Source organism: Misgurnus anguillicaudatus, chromosome 19 (genome assembly GCF_027580225.2).
Source record: "Misgurnus anguillicaudatus chromosome 19, ASM2758022v2, whole genome shotgun sequence".
Taxonomy (NCBI): domain Eukaryota; kingdom Metazoa; phylum Chordata; class Actinopteri; order Cypriniformes; family Cobitidae; genus Misgurnus; species Misgurnus anguillicaudatus.
Genome location: NC_073355.2, coordinates 8,883,253 through 8,895,426, shown reverse-complemented (window position 1 = coordinate 8,895,426; position 12,174 = coordinate 8,883,253). Strand labels below are relative to the sequence as shown.

The following is a 12,174-nucleotide window of genomic DNA, read 5'->3' as shown; positions in this document are numbered from 1 at the left end:
TGATGTTTTTGCAGAAACCTACACATATTACAAAGCTGATTACAAAAGAACTACTGAAGGTAGGATGAAAGTTTTTTTGTTTAAAAGCAGAGGGTCTGTTCTTTCATTTGGTATATTGTATGTTTATATATTTAAAGAAGAACATTTTCTGGAAGGCATTAAACTTTTGTGAAAATCATGAAAAACGCTGGCGCTGGCTGGCAACTTTAAAAAAAAACGCTGGCGGCGAAAGAGTTAAAGGTGCCATAGAATGAAAAACTGTATTAGGGATGGGAGGATTACTGGTTTCACAATTAACCATCATAAATGTCCTGACCAGTGGCGGCTGGTCACTAGGGGGCGCTGGGGCGCCGCCCCTTAAAGCTGGCCAGAGAGGAAATATACTTTAACATGTTACCAAAAAGTTAAATATATAGAGCAAATTAATACAAAATAAAATCATTTAGTTGTACTATTTTTCTGTTAGTCATGTTATAATTTATTTAAAACAATTAAAAATCAAACCTGAGTTCGTTGTGTGTGTGTCATGTTTGTGTGTCTGGGGCGCACCCCTAATGAGTGTCTATGTAGGTCAGGAAAAAGGGTAAAAACATGTGACCTGAGGCTGAGTTCTGAGTGGCTGGTTTCGGATCCGCCCTGGGGTGCAGGCCTGTGCGCCCTACACACTCCCACTTATGTTGTAAGGGAATTAATATTGCTTTTAATGTTTTTTACCTCCTGTGATTGGATCGTTCTCAGAGTCTCATAACCGCGTTGGAGATTGCTGTGTTAACTGATAGCAACAGTACAGATCAGTGAAAGCAAGTGAAATATCTCGAGATGAAGGAAAATATGCTTTTATCCTTAAAAAAACACCCTATACAAGGTATTTAATTGATGAATAAATAAAGGATTAAGAAGCTTGGACAAGATCGACCACGGAGTCAAATGATGGCAGTCTGTGTGCTCCACCACTTCTCATGGCAAACGGAGTTGGATAGCTGGATATCATGTAAGTCTTGAGTTTTATTTTTTTCCCTGTTTGCTGTTTTAAAGTCTGAATGTGTGATAGACGTGCACGACATGAACTTGTGGCGCGTTTGAGCTTGTGTTGGGTGGACATAATGAGAGCGAGAGCTCATGTAATCCGATATAATCCGGTATATTCCGTGGCTTGGTCAACTTTGTTGTTAGTTTTGTTGTTGTAGAGTTTAAAAAAAGCACCCACGAGAAAAGCACTGTTTTTAAGAGAACTTCAAGAACCATGCAGAATGAGCTGTTGGACTGTATGTACTTAGTCTGTTGTGAGTGAAAAATTAGCTTGTGCTATTGCTATAAAAGCAAAAGGAAACATACGAGCCTGTGATTAAGCAACTTTTGTGTCTCTTTTTGTGTGTTCGGTTGCGTTAAACGGAAAGTCTTTGACGGAGAAAATTTAAGCAGGATAAAGAAAAATATGAGCGCCATTTTGGCAGATTGCCCATACAACTCAACTTGAGAATGTAATTCCTAGGCATGTCCAGTTGGTGGCAGTGTGTTGCTCAAATGACGGCCTGGTTTCTAGACATTCTCGTGATATTTTGATGTCATACACTGATTGGTCTGCGCGTAGCTGCTGAAGTTAAACACTACAGGAGCGTTGCAACAAGACGCCTGTCTAAGGTAAAGATACAAAATCTAATGACAAGAGTCTGCATTACTCTGCCTTCATGCGTTTATTACATAAGATGGTTTCAGATGAGTTTAGTTCAATTCAGATTTGTACATGTTTATTGATATTTAAATCGCAGTAGTATTTTGTTATTTGATTTGTTCATATTTGCCTGTTCAGCATAAAGCTCCGTGTTTTATTGCCTCCGCTGTCACTGTGAGAAAAAAACATTAATTCATCTGCTTCATGTGATGGTAAAGTGATGCACGTCGTTTATTTGTTCTCTAAACAAATGAATAAACACATTTGACTTGTATGCTCGTGTAAGTTTATGATTAGAAAGGGACATGTGAACGAAAATGAAAATAATTAAACATGAAATGACGGATAATAACTGACTGTGACGGACTCTTTACAACGCTGTTTATCAAAAAAATGACTGAGATTGAAAAAGTCTATCGCAACCTCTGTGTGTGTGTATGTGTGTGTGTGTTTGTGTGTGTGTGTTTGTGTGTGTGTGTGTGTGTGTGTGTGTGTGTGTGTGTGTGTGTGTGTGTGTGTGTGTGTGTGTGTGTGCATGTGTAGGCATATGTGGTTTATGAGACCAATTTTCAGGTTTACATACCAGCATTACAAGACCATTCGGTTTATGAGACCATTTTGTGTGGTCTCGTAATTCTGGAAATTTGAATTGTTATAATTAATGACTAATAATAATTCTAAAAATTATTAATGCTTGTATGTTTACTATATTAATACTTTTATTAAGTATTGTCGCTATTTTACTGTTATGACACTCCCTACCTTTTTTATGACGTTTATAAACATGGTCCTCTTAAACCATGATGTGTCTGTGTGAACTCGGAACAGTGCCCCTGTAGGTGGGAATTGGTATTGCGTGGTATACACATTCGCGCCATATTACACACATATTCGCGCCAGATTACACACAAATTCGCGCCAAGTGCCATTGACGGAACAGTCAAGGAGATTTGCAGCAGAACAAACGCAGCAGCTGGATCTGTGGGGATAAAAGTAAGTAATATCTTTTATTTTTTACAAATAGTTGAAACTCGTAGTTAGTTTCAATTGTCAAATGTTCATTTGATGTTATTTAATAACTTAAAACTCTAGCAATGGCGTGTAGCACTGTAACGTTAATGTATAATAAGCTCTCAGACGCAAAGATGATGTAGATCTCAACTAATGTGGTAAATTAATCATTAAGAAATACAATTTGAATGAAATACAGTATATCGTTGTAAAATAAAGTGGCCTTGGGCACAGCAGACTGTCACGGGGCCTAAAAAAAACAATGCTGCGATATATTTTTTTATTTGATAATTTAACAAACTCCTAATAATACAGTAGTTTGACATCTGAGTAAGCACAATTTTCTCTAATGTCGCAGTTCACGCGGTTTGAGCGAAGCTGGCTGAGGTGAACTCTACACGGGGCAATTGTCTCTCGCTCCCCTGGGCACGGAGCGTGCGATTTTCTCACCATGTCACGATTTCTGTATTTGATTTGAGACCTCGATTAAAAAAACATTGATTGCATGATTTTGCCCGTGGCAGTAACCATAAAACATGGCGAATATGGCGAATTTCAAGGATGAGAAAACATTAAGCATTATGAGACGGTTTTCCAAGGCTGCATTATATGTTAAAACCATGAAACGATTAGTCTACAACGCCGACAATAATTAAATTGTCGACACATATCTTTGTTGTCGAGTGGTCGTTTTCATCTCATTTAGACTTAAACAAATATAAATGCATGTAATATCGTGATTTGACCGCTACGACGCTGTAGCGCTAGAGTGTAATGCAGCCCTAACAAATCTGCGATAGAAGAAGATGGATGAAAAAACACAGCGCAGGTTATGGCGAAGTGCAAATGAAAGTTTTACAACACTTAAAAACCAAGAATGCTGTCGTGTGTAATACATAAAAGACAGATATTGCCTTTCACGGGAGCACATGGTGCATGTTGGAGCACTTAGGTGGGAGGTAATACCCTAAATCTCTTTATTAGATAAATGAGAATGCAGTACTACCTATAATAATAATAACATTAATAATATAATGGTTACACTTTATAATAAGGGTCCATGAATCATAATGAACTTATTTTTACTTCAGCCTGAACTAATGCTGAGTAATGCATGTACTAATTATAAATTAATAAGGATTCGTCATTAAGTACAACATAACATGTTTTTTAGTTGTTAGTTAATGAATTAATAAACAATGAATTTATGTGTTGAGTTATGTTATAGTTAATGATGACTCATTATTAGTTTATAACTAGTACATGCTCAGCATTACTTCATATTTCAGTGAGAATTCATTTACATCAGTTCATGATTCATGGATCCTTATTATAAAATGTTACCAATATAATTACAGTAATGTGATGATTTATTTTCCAAAGATTAAAGCCTTTATCGAGCCTAGGAGTTTGGATAGTGATAATAAATAGTGTTATTGTAGTAACTCTTTTAGATACTATAGTCTGTTTTAGAAAATAGGTTCTTAATACTGCTGACAAGAGATGTTTGGGTTAAAAAATATTTTGTCTGTAATGCTGCTCAGTTTTTGTTTATTTTAATTTTTAAATATATTTAAACAATGCTTAGAAAGCATTTGTGTATAATTTGATCTAGACAGAAATCTGAAAACTTGAGAGAATGACCTGCCCAAAATTCATTAAAACAACTATTTCATATGCTGAAGTGATTTTCTTTTTCATTTATTATTAGTAAGAATATGTAAAACGTAACTTTAACTGATTAAAAAAGCTGAATAATAGTTCAAAACGCACTGATTAGTCATCAAAATAATCGATGATCAGTTGATGGTCTAATAATCGATAGATTATTCGATTATCAAAATAATAGTTTATTGCAGCCCTAATTAAAAATTATAATAATGCATAATGCTATTGTGAATTCACAAACACTGATTCATAGGGGTGTGACGGTTATTATATAACCGTGAGACCGACGGTTATAGTTGAACACCGTCATTAAAACTCTATAACCGACAAAACCGTGTTATTAAAATATTAAATATATATACCTTTCAAATCATCTCTTCCTTCTATTTAAAGGAATAGTCTACTCATTTTCAATATCAAAATATGTTATTACCTTAACTAAGAATTGTTGATACATCCCACTATCATCTGTGTGCGTGCACGTAAGCGGTGGAGCGCGCTGCGACGCTTCGATAGCATTTAGCTTAGCCCCATTCATTCAATGGTACCATTTTGAGATAAAGTTAGAAGTGACCAAACACATCAACGTTTTTCCTATTTAAGACGAGTAGTTATACGAGCAAGTTTGGTGGTACAAAATAAAACGTAGCGCTTTTCTAAGCGGATTTAAAAGAGGAACTATATTTTATGGCGTAATAGCACTTTTGGGAGTACTTCGACTCGGCACAGTAACACCCTCCCTCTCCCATTATGAGAGTGAGAAGGGGAGCGGACTTTTCAGGCGAGTCGAAGTACTCCCAAAAGTGCTATTACGCCATAAAATATAGTTCCTCTTTTAAATCCGCTTAGAAAAGCGCTATGTTTTATTTTGTACCACCAAACTTGCTCGTATAACTACTCGTCTTAAATAGGAAAAACGTTGATGTGTTTGGTCACTTCTAACTTTATCTCTAAATGGTACCATTGAATGAATGGGGCTAAGCTAAATGCTATCGAAGCGTCGCAGCGCGCTCCACCGCTTACGTGCACGCACACAGATGATAGTGGGATGTATCAACAATTCTTAGTTAAGGTAATAACATATTTTAATATTGAAAATGAGTAGACTATTCCTTTAAATAAACAATAAATAATTATTCAAATAAACATGAACGACCATAATATGTTTTAACCGCAGAAAGGCTCCGCCCGCTTTTCAAGTTCAAATCCTCCCATGTTAATCTACTAACTCTCCTGAAAGCACATTCACTACTAGTTGTCTTGCTGTTAATTGTAAATAAACGTAGAACAAGTAGCTAATCAGTGTTTAGTTTATTCAAATGCTGGTTTCACATCGCAAGCATGAGCACTGAGCAGCGCGTATGCGGAGAACGTTTGCCGCGCGTGGCCATTGTGCTTTTACACCGGCTGCGTTTGCAGCGCATACTGCGCAGTTAATAACAGTATAACAATCTCAAGTTCACATTACTTTATTTTACATGCATTTATGAGCAAAACCTCTTCAAGACGCTTTTTAATCCACATTGTTTTCGTGCTGTTCTGGTCCGTGTAATGACAGATATAGACACAATAATAGACATTAAAAGCCCATGGCACAAATCTGTTTCTCTGAAGATTATTAAGATAATGATAGATAGAGGATTCATTTATGCTGGGCAGAGAGTGACAGCGCAGTCTTCTGGCAACAGTGTTTTTTAAATATTTAATTGCTTTCTGTTAAATTTCATTACTGTTTAAAACACACTTGGCATGACATTCATGATTTTATGGTAAAATGACACTTTCGCGTCAATCCACGAGCATTTAAACAAGCAAACCCCCCCCCCAGACGGTTATGTGACGAACCGTCACATTTGACTCGCGTCATAACCGTCATCACTAGGGATGCTCCGATCGATCGGCCGCAGATCGGTATCGGCCGATAACGGCATTAAATGACTCGATCGGCCCTTGTTAAATTGGCCGATCTTGTGAACCGATCTTTCTGTTTACTTCTGTCTGCCATCATATGGCTCCTCAATGCGGCTGCACGTAGAGACCATTTTTACGCAGTGAGAGCATTTTTATAACCCGTGGCTGATGAGCGACGTGTAGATTTGCATTTCTCTCTTTGCCTTTACAGAGATATGTGTATTTTCTATGAGGACGCGGTCCGGTCCTAACATCGCGACCCGTCTTCACATCCCCATCAAACAGCGTATACTACACATATCTATCGCGGACAATTGCATCCTCGTGTCAAAAGTTTATTATTTGCATGCGTTTTAAAGTTTTGAGCGTTTAAACTTTAATTTTCCTCACAGCTACTCTCGTCTGCATACACCCGCCGAGCGCACACACAGCAGCCTGTCATCAGTGCACGTGAACAGAGCGATCTCTGTCAAGTCTTAAAGCTACAGTAACCTAATTCATCTCTCAATAAAATCACTCTCTGCTCTTCACTAAAGAAATGTTGTACTTCATACGAATGCATGTATATTTAATTAATACAGTAAAGACTGTTAACTGTTTTATTTTCATTAGTTTTTACAGACATAAGCCTTTATAAAAATTATTAAATTTCTCTTTGCAGAAGAAATATTTGTTGTGCTAATTTATTTGATTATTCTCTATTAAAACAATAATATACCTAATTACTGCAAGTAATATAACAAAGGCAACATCTGTGGTTTTACTTTATCTAGAAAAAAATGTTAAAAGTTACAGTCATCAGTGAGCTTGTATATCAGCTTGAAAAATCGGTATCGGCATTGGTATCGGCCGATCACGAAGACAACAAATCGGTGATCGGTATCGGCCTGCAAAAATCCTGATCGGAGCATCCCTAGTCATCACCAATTCTGAAACCGGCACAGCCCTACTGATTCAACTAAATAAATATATGCAGTGTCAATTTCAGTTAGAATAACGTATAGCTAATGATGAAATCTTTTATATTAGTAACTATGAATATGAAAAAGCAGCCATTTTGAAACAAAGCATTACCAAATTCTCTCAACTTAAGCACTTATTAATATTATACTGTTTATCTGTAAAGATTTACTTGACATGATATTTTGTAGTGATTCGGAGTCATCGGAGAAGAGGACCAAATCCTCTGAAAGATGCAGAAATCCATGAACAAAAGGGCAAGGACAAAGACAACATAACCAGAAAATATATTAATCCCATCAAAGGTAAGTTTTTCTTTGTGTGTGTGTTGGCCATAAATAGGGCTGTGCAAAAATATCGATACAGCTAACTATCGTGATGTCTCAGAAGTTAGAGGGAGTGAGAAAATGGCAGAAAATTTAAAAATACCTGCAGCTTTCAAAGAGCTGTTCAGCTTGAAAAAGTATTGCAATGTATCGCAACATGCAACGTATTGTATTGTATCGTGATACGTATCGTATGCCATATACGGCCATTCAGCCAATGTCTCATAAGTTAGGGAGTGAGAAAATGGCAGAAAATTTAAAAATACCTGCAGCTTTCAAAGAGCTGTTCAGCTTGAAAAAGTATTGCAATGTATCGCAACATGCAACGTATTGTATTGTATCGTGATACGTATCGTATCATGACCCATGTACAGTGTTGTATAAAGTACTAGAAAGCAGTACTTGAGTAAAAGTACAAGTATTGTACTAGAAAAAGACTTTGGTAGAAGTGAAAGTTGACTTTTAAAATATTACTTAAGTAAAAGTCTTAAAGTATCTGATATAAACTGTACTTAAGTATCAAAAGTAATTTTCTGATATTTAATGTACTTAAGTATTTGAAGTAAAAGTAAAAAGTTTTTTTTTTTAAACCAAGCAGTTAGAACTTTGATTGTGAACTTTATTGTGGCTTTCTTATGGTAAAGCATATTCAGGGTTCCCATTATCTTCTTAATCTCAATCATCAAATAAAAATCTGTCTTTTTTCAGCACTTTTTAGGCACAATTCTCTTAAGTTCAAAGAGCAAACAGCATATTTTTAGAGCTGACATCAAATAAAAAAGCAGAATTTTCACTTTTGTATGAACTTAAGGTAAAAATGAAAAATACATTATAACTTATTTCTTTCAAAACATGAGCATATTTTTGAAAAAAGTGGAGTATCCCTTTAAGTTAGCTGCTCTACTAAGAAAAAAATGCCAACTCGTTGTGTGGCAATGAAAGCACTGTGACTTTGATACAATGCAAGCGTACATTCACAATGTATAACATTAGCACAACATTATCCTATAACCACTGAGTTTTAAGTTAATTAACATAAAAGGAAATCTCAAGTTTGACAAAACGTATGATGCTTTTAAAGACGTGAATATAGTCCTTAACACTTTCTTTCTAACCTGCCACTGATTAACATGTTTTTAACAAATATTTCTCAATCTAACATTAGCCTACCGGAGGGAATATTTGGCTGGCAGTTATGCTATAATGTTACCATAAACAGTTAACGTTAAGCGTGTTTCAGTTGAGAGTTCTCTGTGAATTAAATAAATCCATGGGAAATCAGCGGTGTAATGTTAACGTTTATTAAACATGTGCGCCTGGCCATCACATTAGACAGATAATTATCTAATACGGCTTATGATTACTAATGTTTAATCACATTGACATTGTGGCTTTACTTAATAACTATTATTTTAACGTACCTTGATGTGATTCTTCAGGTTGGACAGGGAGTTTTTAAATGACAAAATGTAAGTGATTTTCGCTAGGCATAAGAGGCACTTTATTCGGTAATTGGGAATCTTTAATTCCAATGTACAAAAACATTTCTTACAAATACGGCCACGGATGTATAACGTTAGCTTTCTCACCCTGTTCATCGTCGGGGTGGTCGTTTACTAGGGATGCTCCGATCGATCGGCCGCAGATCGGTATCGGCCGATAATGGCATTAAATGACTCGATCGGTCCTCGTTAAATTTGCCGATCTCGTGAACCGATCTTTCTGTTTACTTTTGTCTGTCATGATATGGCTCCTCAATGCGGCTGCACGTAGAGACAATTTTTACGCAGTGAGAGCATTTTTATAACCCGTGGCTGATGAGCGACGTGTAGATTTGCATTTCTCTCTTTGCCTTTACAGAGATATGTGTATTTTCTATGAGGACGCGGTCCGGTCCTAACATCGCGACCCGTCTTCACATCCCCATCAAACAGCGTATACAACACATCTCTATCGCAGACAATTGCATCCTCATGTCAAAAGTTTATTATTTGCATGTGTTTTAAAGTTTTGAGCGTTTAAACTTTAATTTTCCTCACAGCTGCTCTCGTCTGCATACACCCGCCGCGCACACACACAGCAGCCTGTCATCAGTGCACGTGAACAGAGCGATCTCTGTCAAGTCTTAAAGCTACAGTAACCTAATTCATCTCTCAATAAAATCACTTTCTGCTCTTCACTAAAGAACTGTACTTCATACGAATGCGTGTATATTTAATTCATACAGTAAAGACTGTTAACTGTTTTATTTTCATTAGTTTTTACAGACATAAGCCTTTTTAAAGGCATATTAAATTTATCTTTGCAGAAGAAATATTTGTTGTGCTAATTTATTTGATTCTCTATGTAAGGACTAATTGACGACGGGCCATTGAATTATAAGAAAATAATGCACACCAAGGTGGTAATGCCGCAGGTGTGCATTATTTTCAAATAATTCAAAGGACCGGAGTCAATTATTCCGCTTATACCACGGTTACCACAAACATTGCTCTGGTGCCTATTTTTAAGACATTTGAAAAGTTAGGTGTGCGGTTTACAGAAAAATAATCAACACCCATAGAACACTTCTCAGCCAATCAGAATGCAGCATTCAACAGACCCGTGGTATAATAAAACAATAATATACCTAATTACTGCAAGTAATATAACAAAGACAACATCTGTGGTTTTACTTTATCTAGAAATTTTTTTAAAAGTTACAATCATCAAAGAGCTTGCATATCAGCTTGAAAAATCGGTATCGGCATTGGTATCGGCCGATCACGAAGACAACAAATCGGTGATCGGTATCGGCCTGCAAAAATCCTGATCGGAGCATCCCTATCGTTTACGATAACGGGAGGTCCTCCAGTAGGTGCTTTCGTTGCACTTACAGTTGTGCTTCCTCATCCTTTGGCAACACTACGCTAAAAAAGAGTGTGCGTGAAATAGAGTGTGCGGAGCGTGCGTAAATCAATCTAGAAGCACTGATACGCCAAAACCTCCCTTATTGAGTGTGCGGAGCATGCGTAAATCAATCTAGAAGCACTGATTCGCTAAAACCTCCTTTATTGAGGTCGCACACATTTGTTCTGATTTTATTTTGTAGTAACGAGTAACGAATATGCTTAGTGAAAATATATCGGAGTAAAAGTATACATTTTATCTAGAAAATGTAGTGGAGTAAAAGTGAAAGTAGACATAAATTTAAATAGCGAAGTAAAGTACAGATACGTGAAATTTCTACTTAAGTACAGTAACGAAGTATTTTTACTTTGTTACATTACAACACTGCCCATGTATCATGATACGTATTGTATCGGGAGGCCCTTGCCAATACCCAGCCCTACCCATAAATCTCTCTTACTTCGTTGAGTACTGCTGAGTCAAGTACAATAGTCACATGTGTCCTCATAAACCATGAGTAAACACACACAAGTGTTTTAAAGTTAAAGTCTACCGCTGAGTCACGTACAATAGTCACATGTGTCCTCATAAACCATGAGTAAACAAACACAAGTGTTGTAAAGTTATAGTCTACTGCTGAGTCACGTACAATAGTCACATGTGTCCTCATAAATCATGAGTAAACACACAAAAGAGTTGTAAAGGTAAAGTCTACAGCTGATTCATGTACAATAGTCACATGTGTCCTCATAAACCATGAGTAAACACACAAAAGAGTTGTAAAGGTAAAGTCTACAGCTGATTCATGTACAATAGTCACATGTGTCCTCATAAACCATGAGTAAACACACACAAGTGTTGTAAAGTTATAGTCTACTGCTGAGTCACGTACAATAGTCACATGTGTCCTCATAAACCATGAGTAAACACACACAAGTGTTGTAAAGTTATAGTCTACTGCTGAGTCACATCCAATAGTCACATGTGTCCTCATAAACCATGAGTAAACACACACAAGTGTTGTAAAGTTACAGTCTACCGCTGAGTCGCATACAATAGTCACATGTGTCCTCATAAACCATGAGAAAACACACACAAGTGTTGTAAAGTTGTAGTCTACCGCTAAGTCAAATTATAGCTCATTTCTGTTTTTTTTCTGTCTTCCAGCTCGTCCATGAGCCTGTCGTTTCAGGAAGTGAAGTCACATCTCCTAAAGAGGTTTGTTAATAATTTTGTCAAATTTGTGTCACACGTGTTATAATTTGATCTGAAGTGAAATTGTAATTCCTACTAAATGTGATTCCGCAGTTAACATGTTAAAACACCTGTGTGTTAACAGTATACGGAAAGGCTTGTGTCCTCATAAACCTTGAGTAAACACACGTACAATAGTCACATGTGTCCTCATAAACCATGAGTTAACACACACAAGTGTTGTAAAAGTATAGTCTACCGCTGAGTCAAGTACAATAGTCACATGTGTCCTCATAAACCATGATTACACACACACAAGTGTTGTAAACTTATAGTCTACCGCTGAGTCAAGTACAATAGTCACATGTGTCCTCATAAACCATGATTACACACACACAAGTGTTGTAAACTTATAGTCTACCGCTGAGTCAAGTACAATAGTCACATGTGTCCTCATAAACCATGAGTAAACACACACAAGTCTTGTAAAGTTACAGTCTACTGCTGAGTCACGTACAATAGTCACATGTGTCCTCATAAACC

At 36.7% G+C, this 12,174-nt stretch overlaps 1 protein-coding gene and 1 long non-coding RNA gene across 2 annotated transcripts in view; one reads left to right on the top strand and one right to left on the bottom strand.

Moving 5' to 3' along the window:
- LOC129424249 (uncharacterized) overlaps window positions 1–12,174 on the bottom strand; it is a 131,368-nt gene that overhangs the window by 83,307 nt on the left and 35,887 nt on the right. The gene's annotated exons all lie outside the window — the stretch shown is intronic.
- LOC141350984 (uncharacterized) lies at window positions 3,344–11,658 on the top strand. Its single transcript, XR_012359114.1, has 3 exons — window positions 3,344–3,642; window positions 7,414–7,527; window positions 11,605–11,658. It is a non-coding gene; the product is annotated as an uncharacterized lncRNA (long non-coding RNA).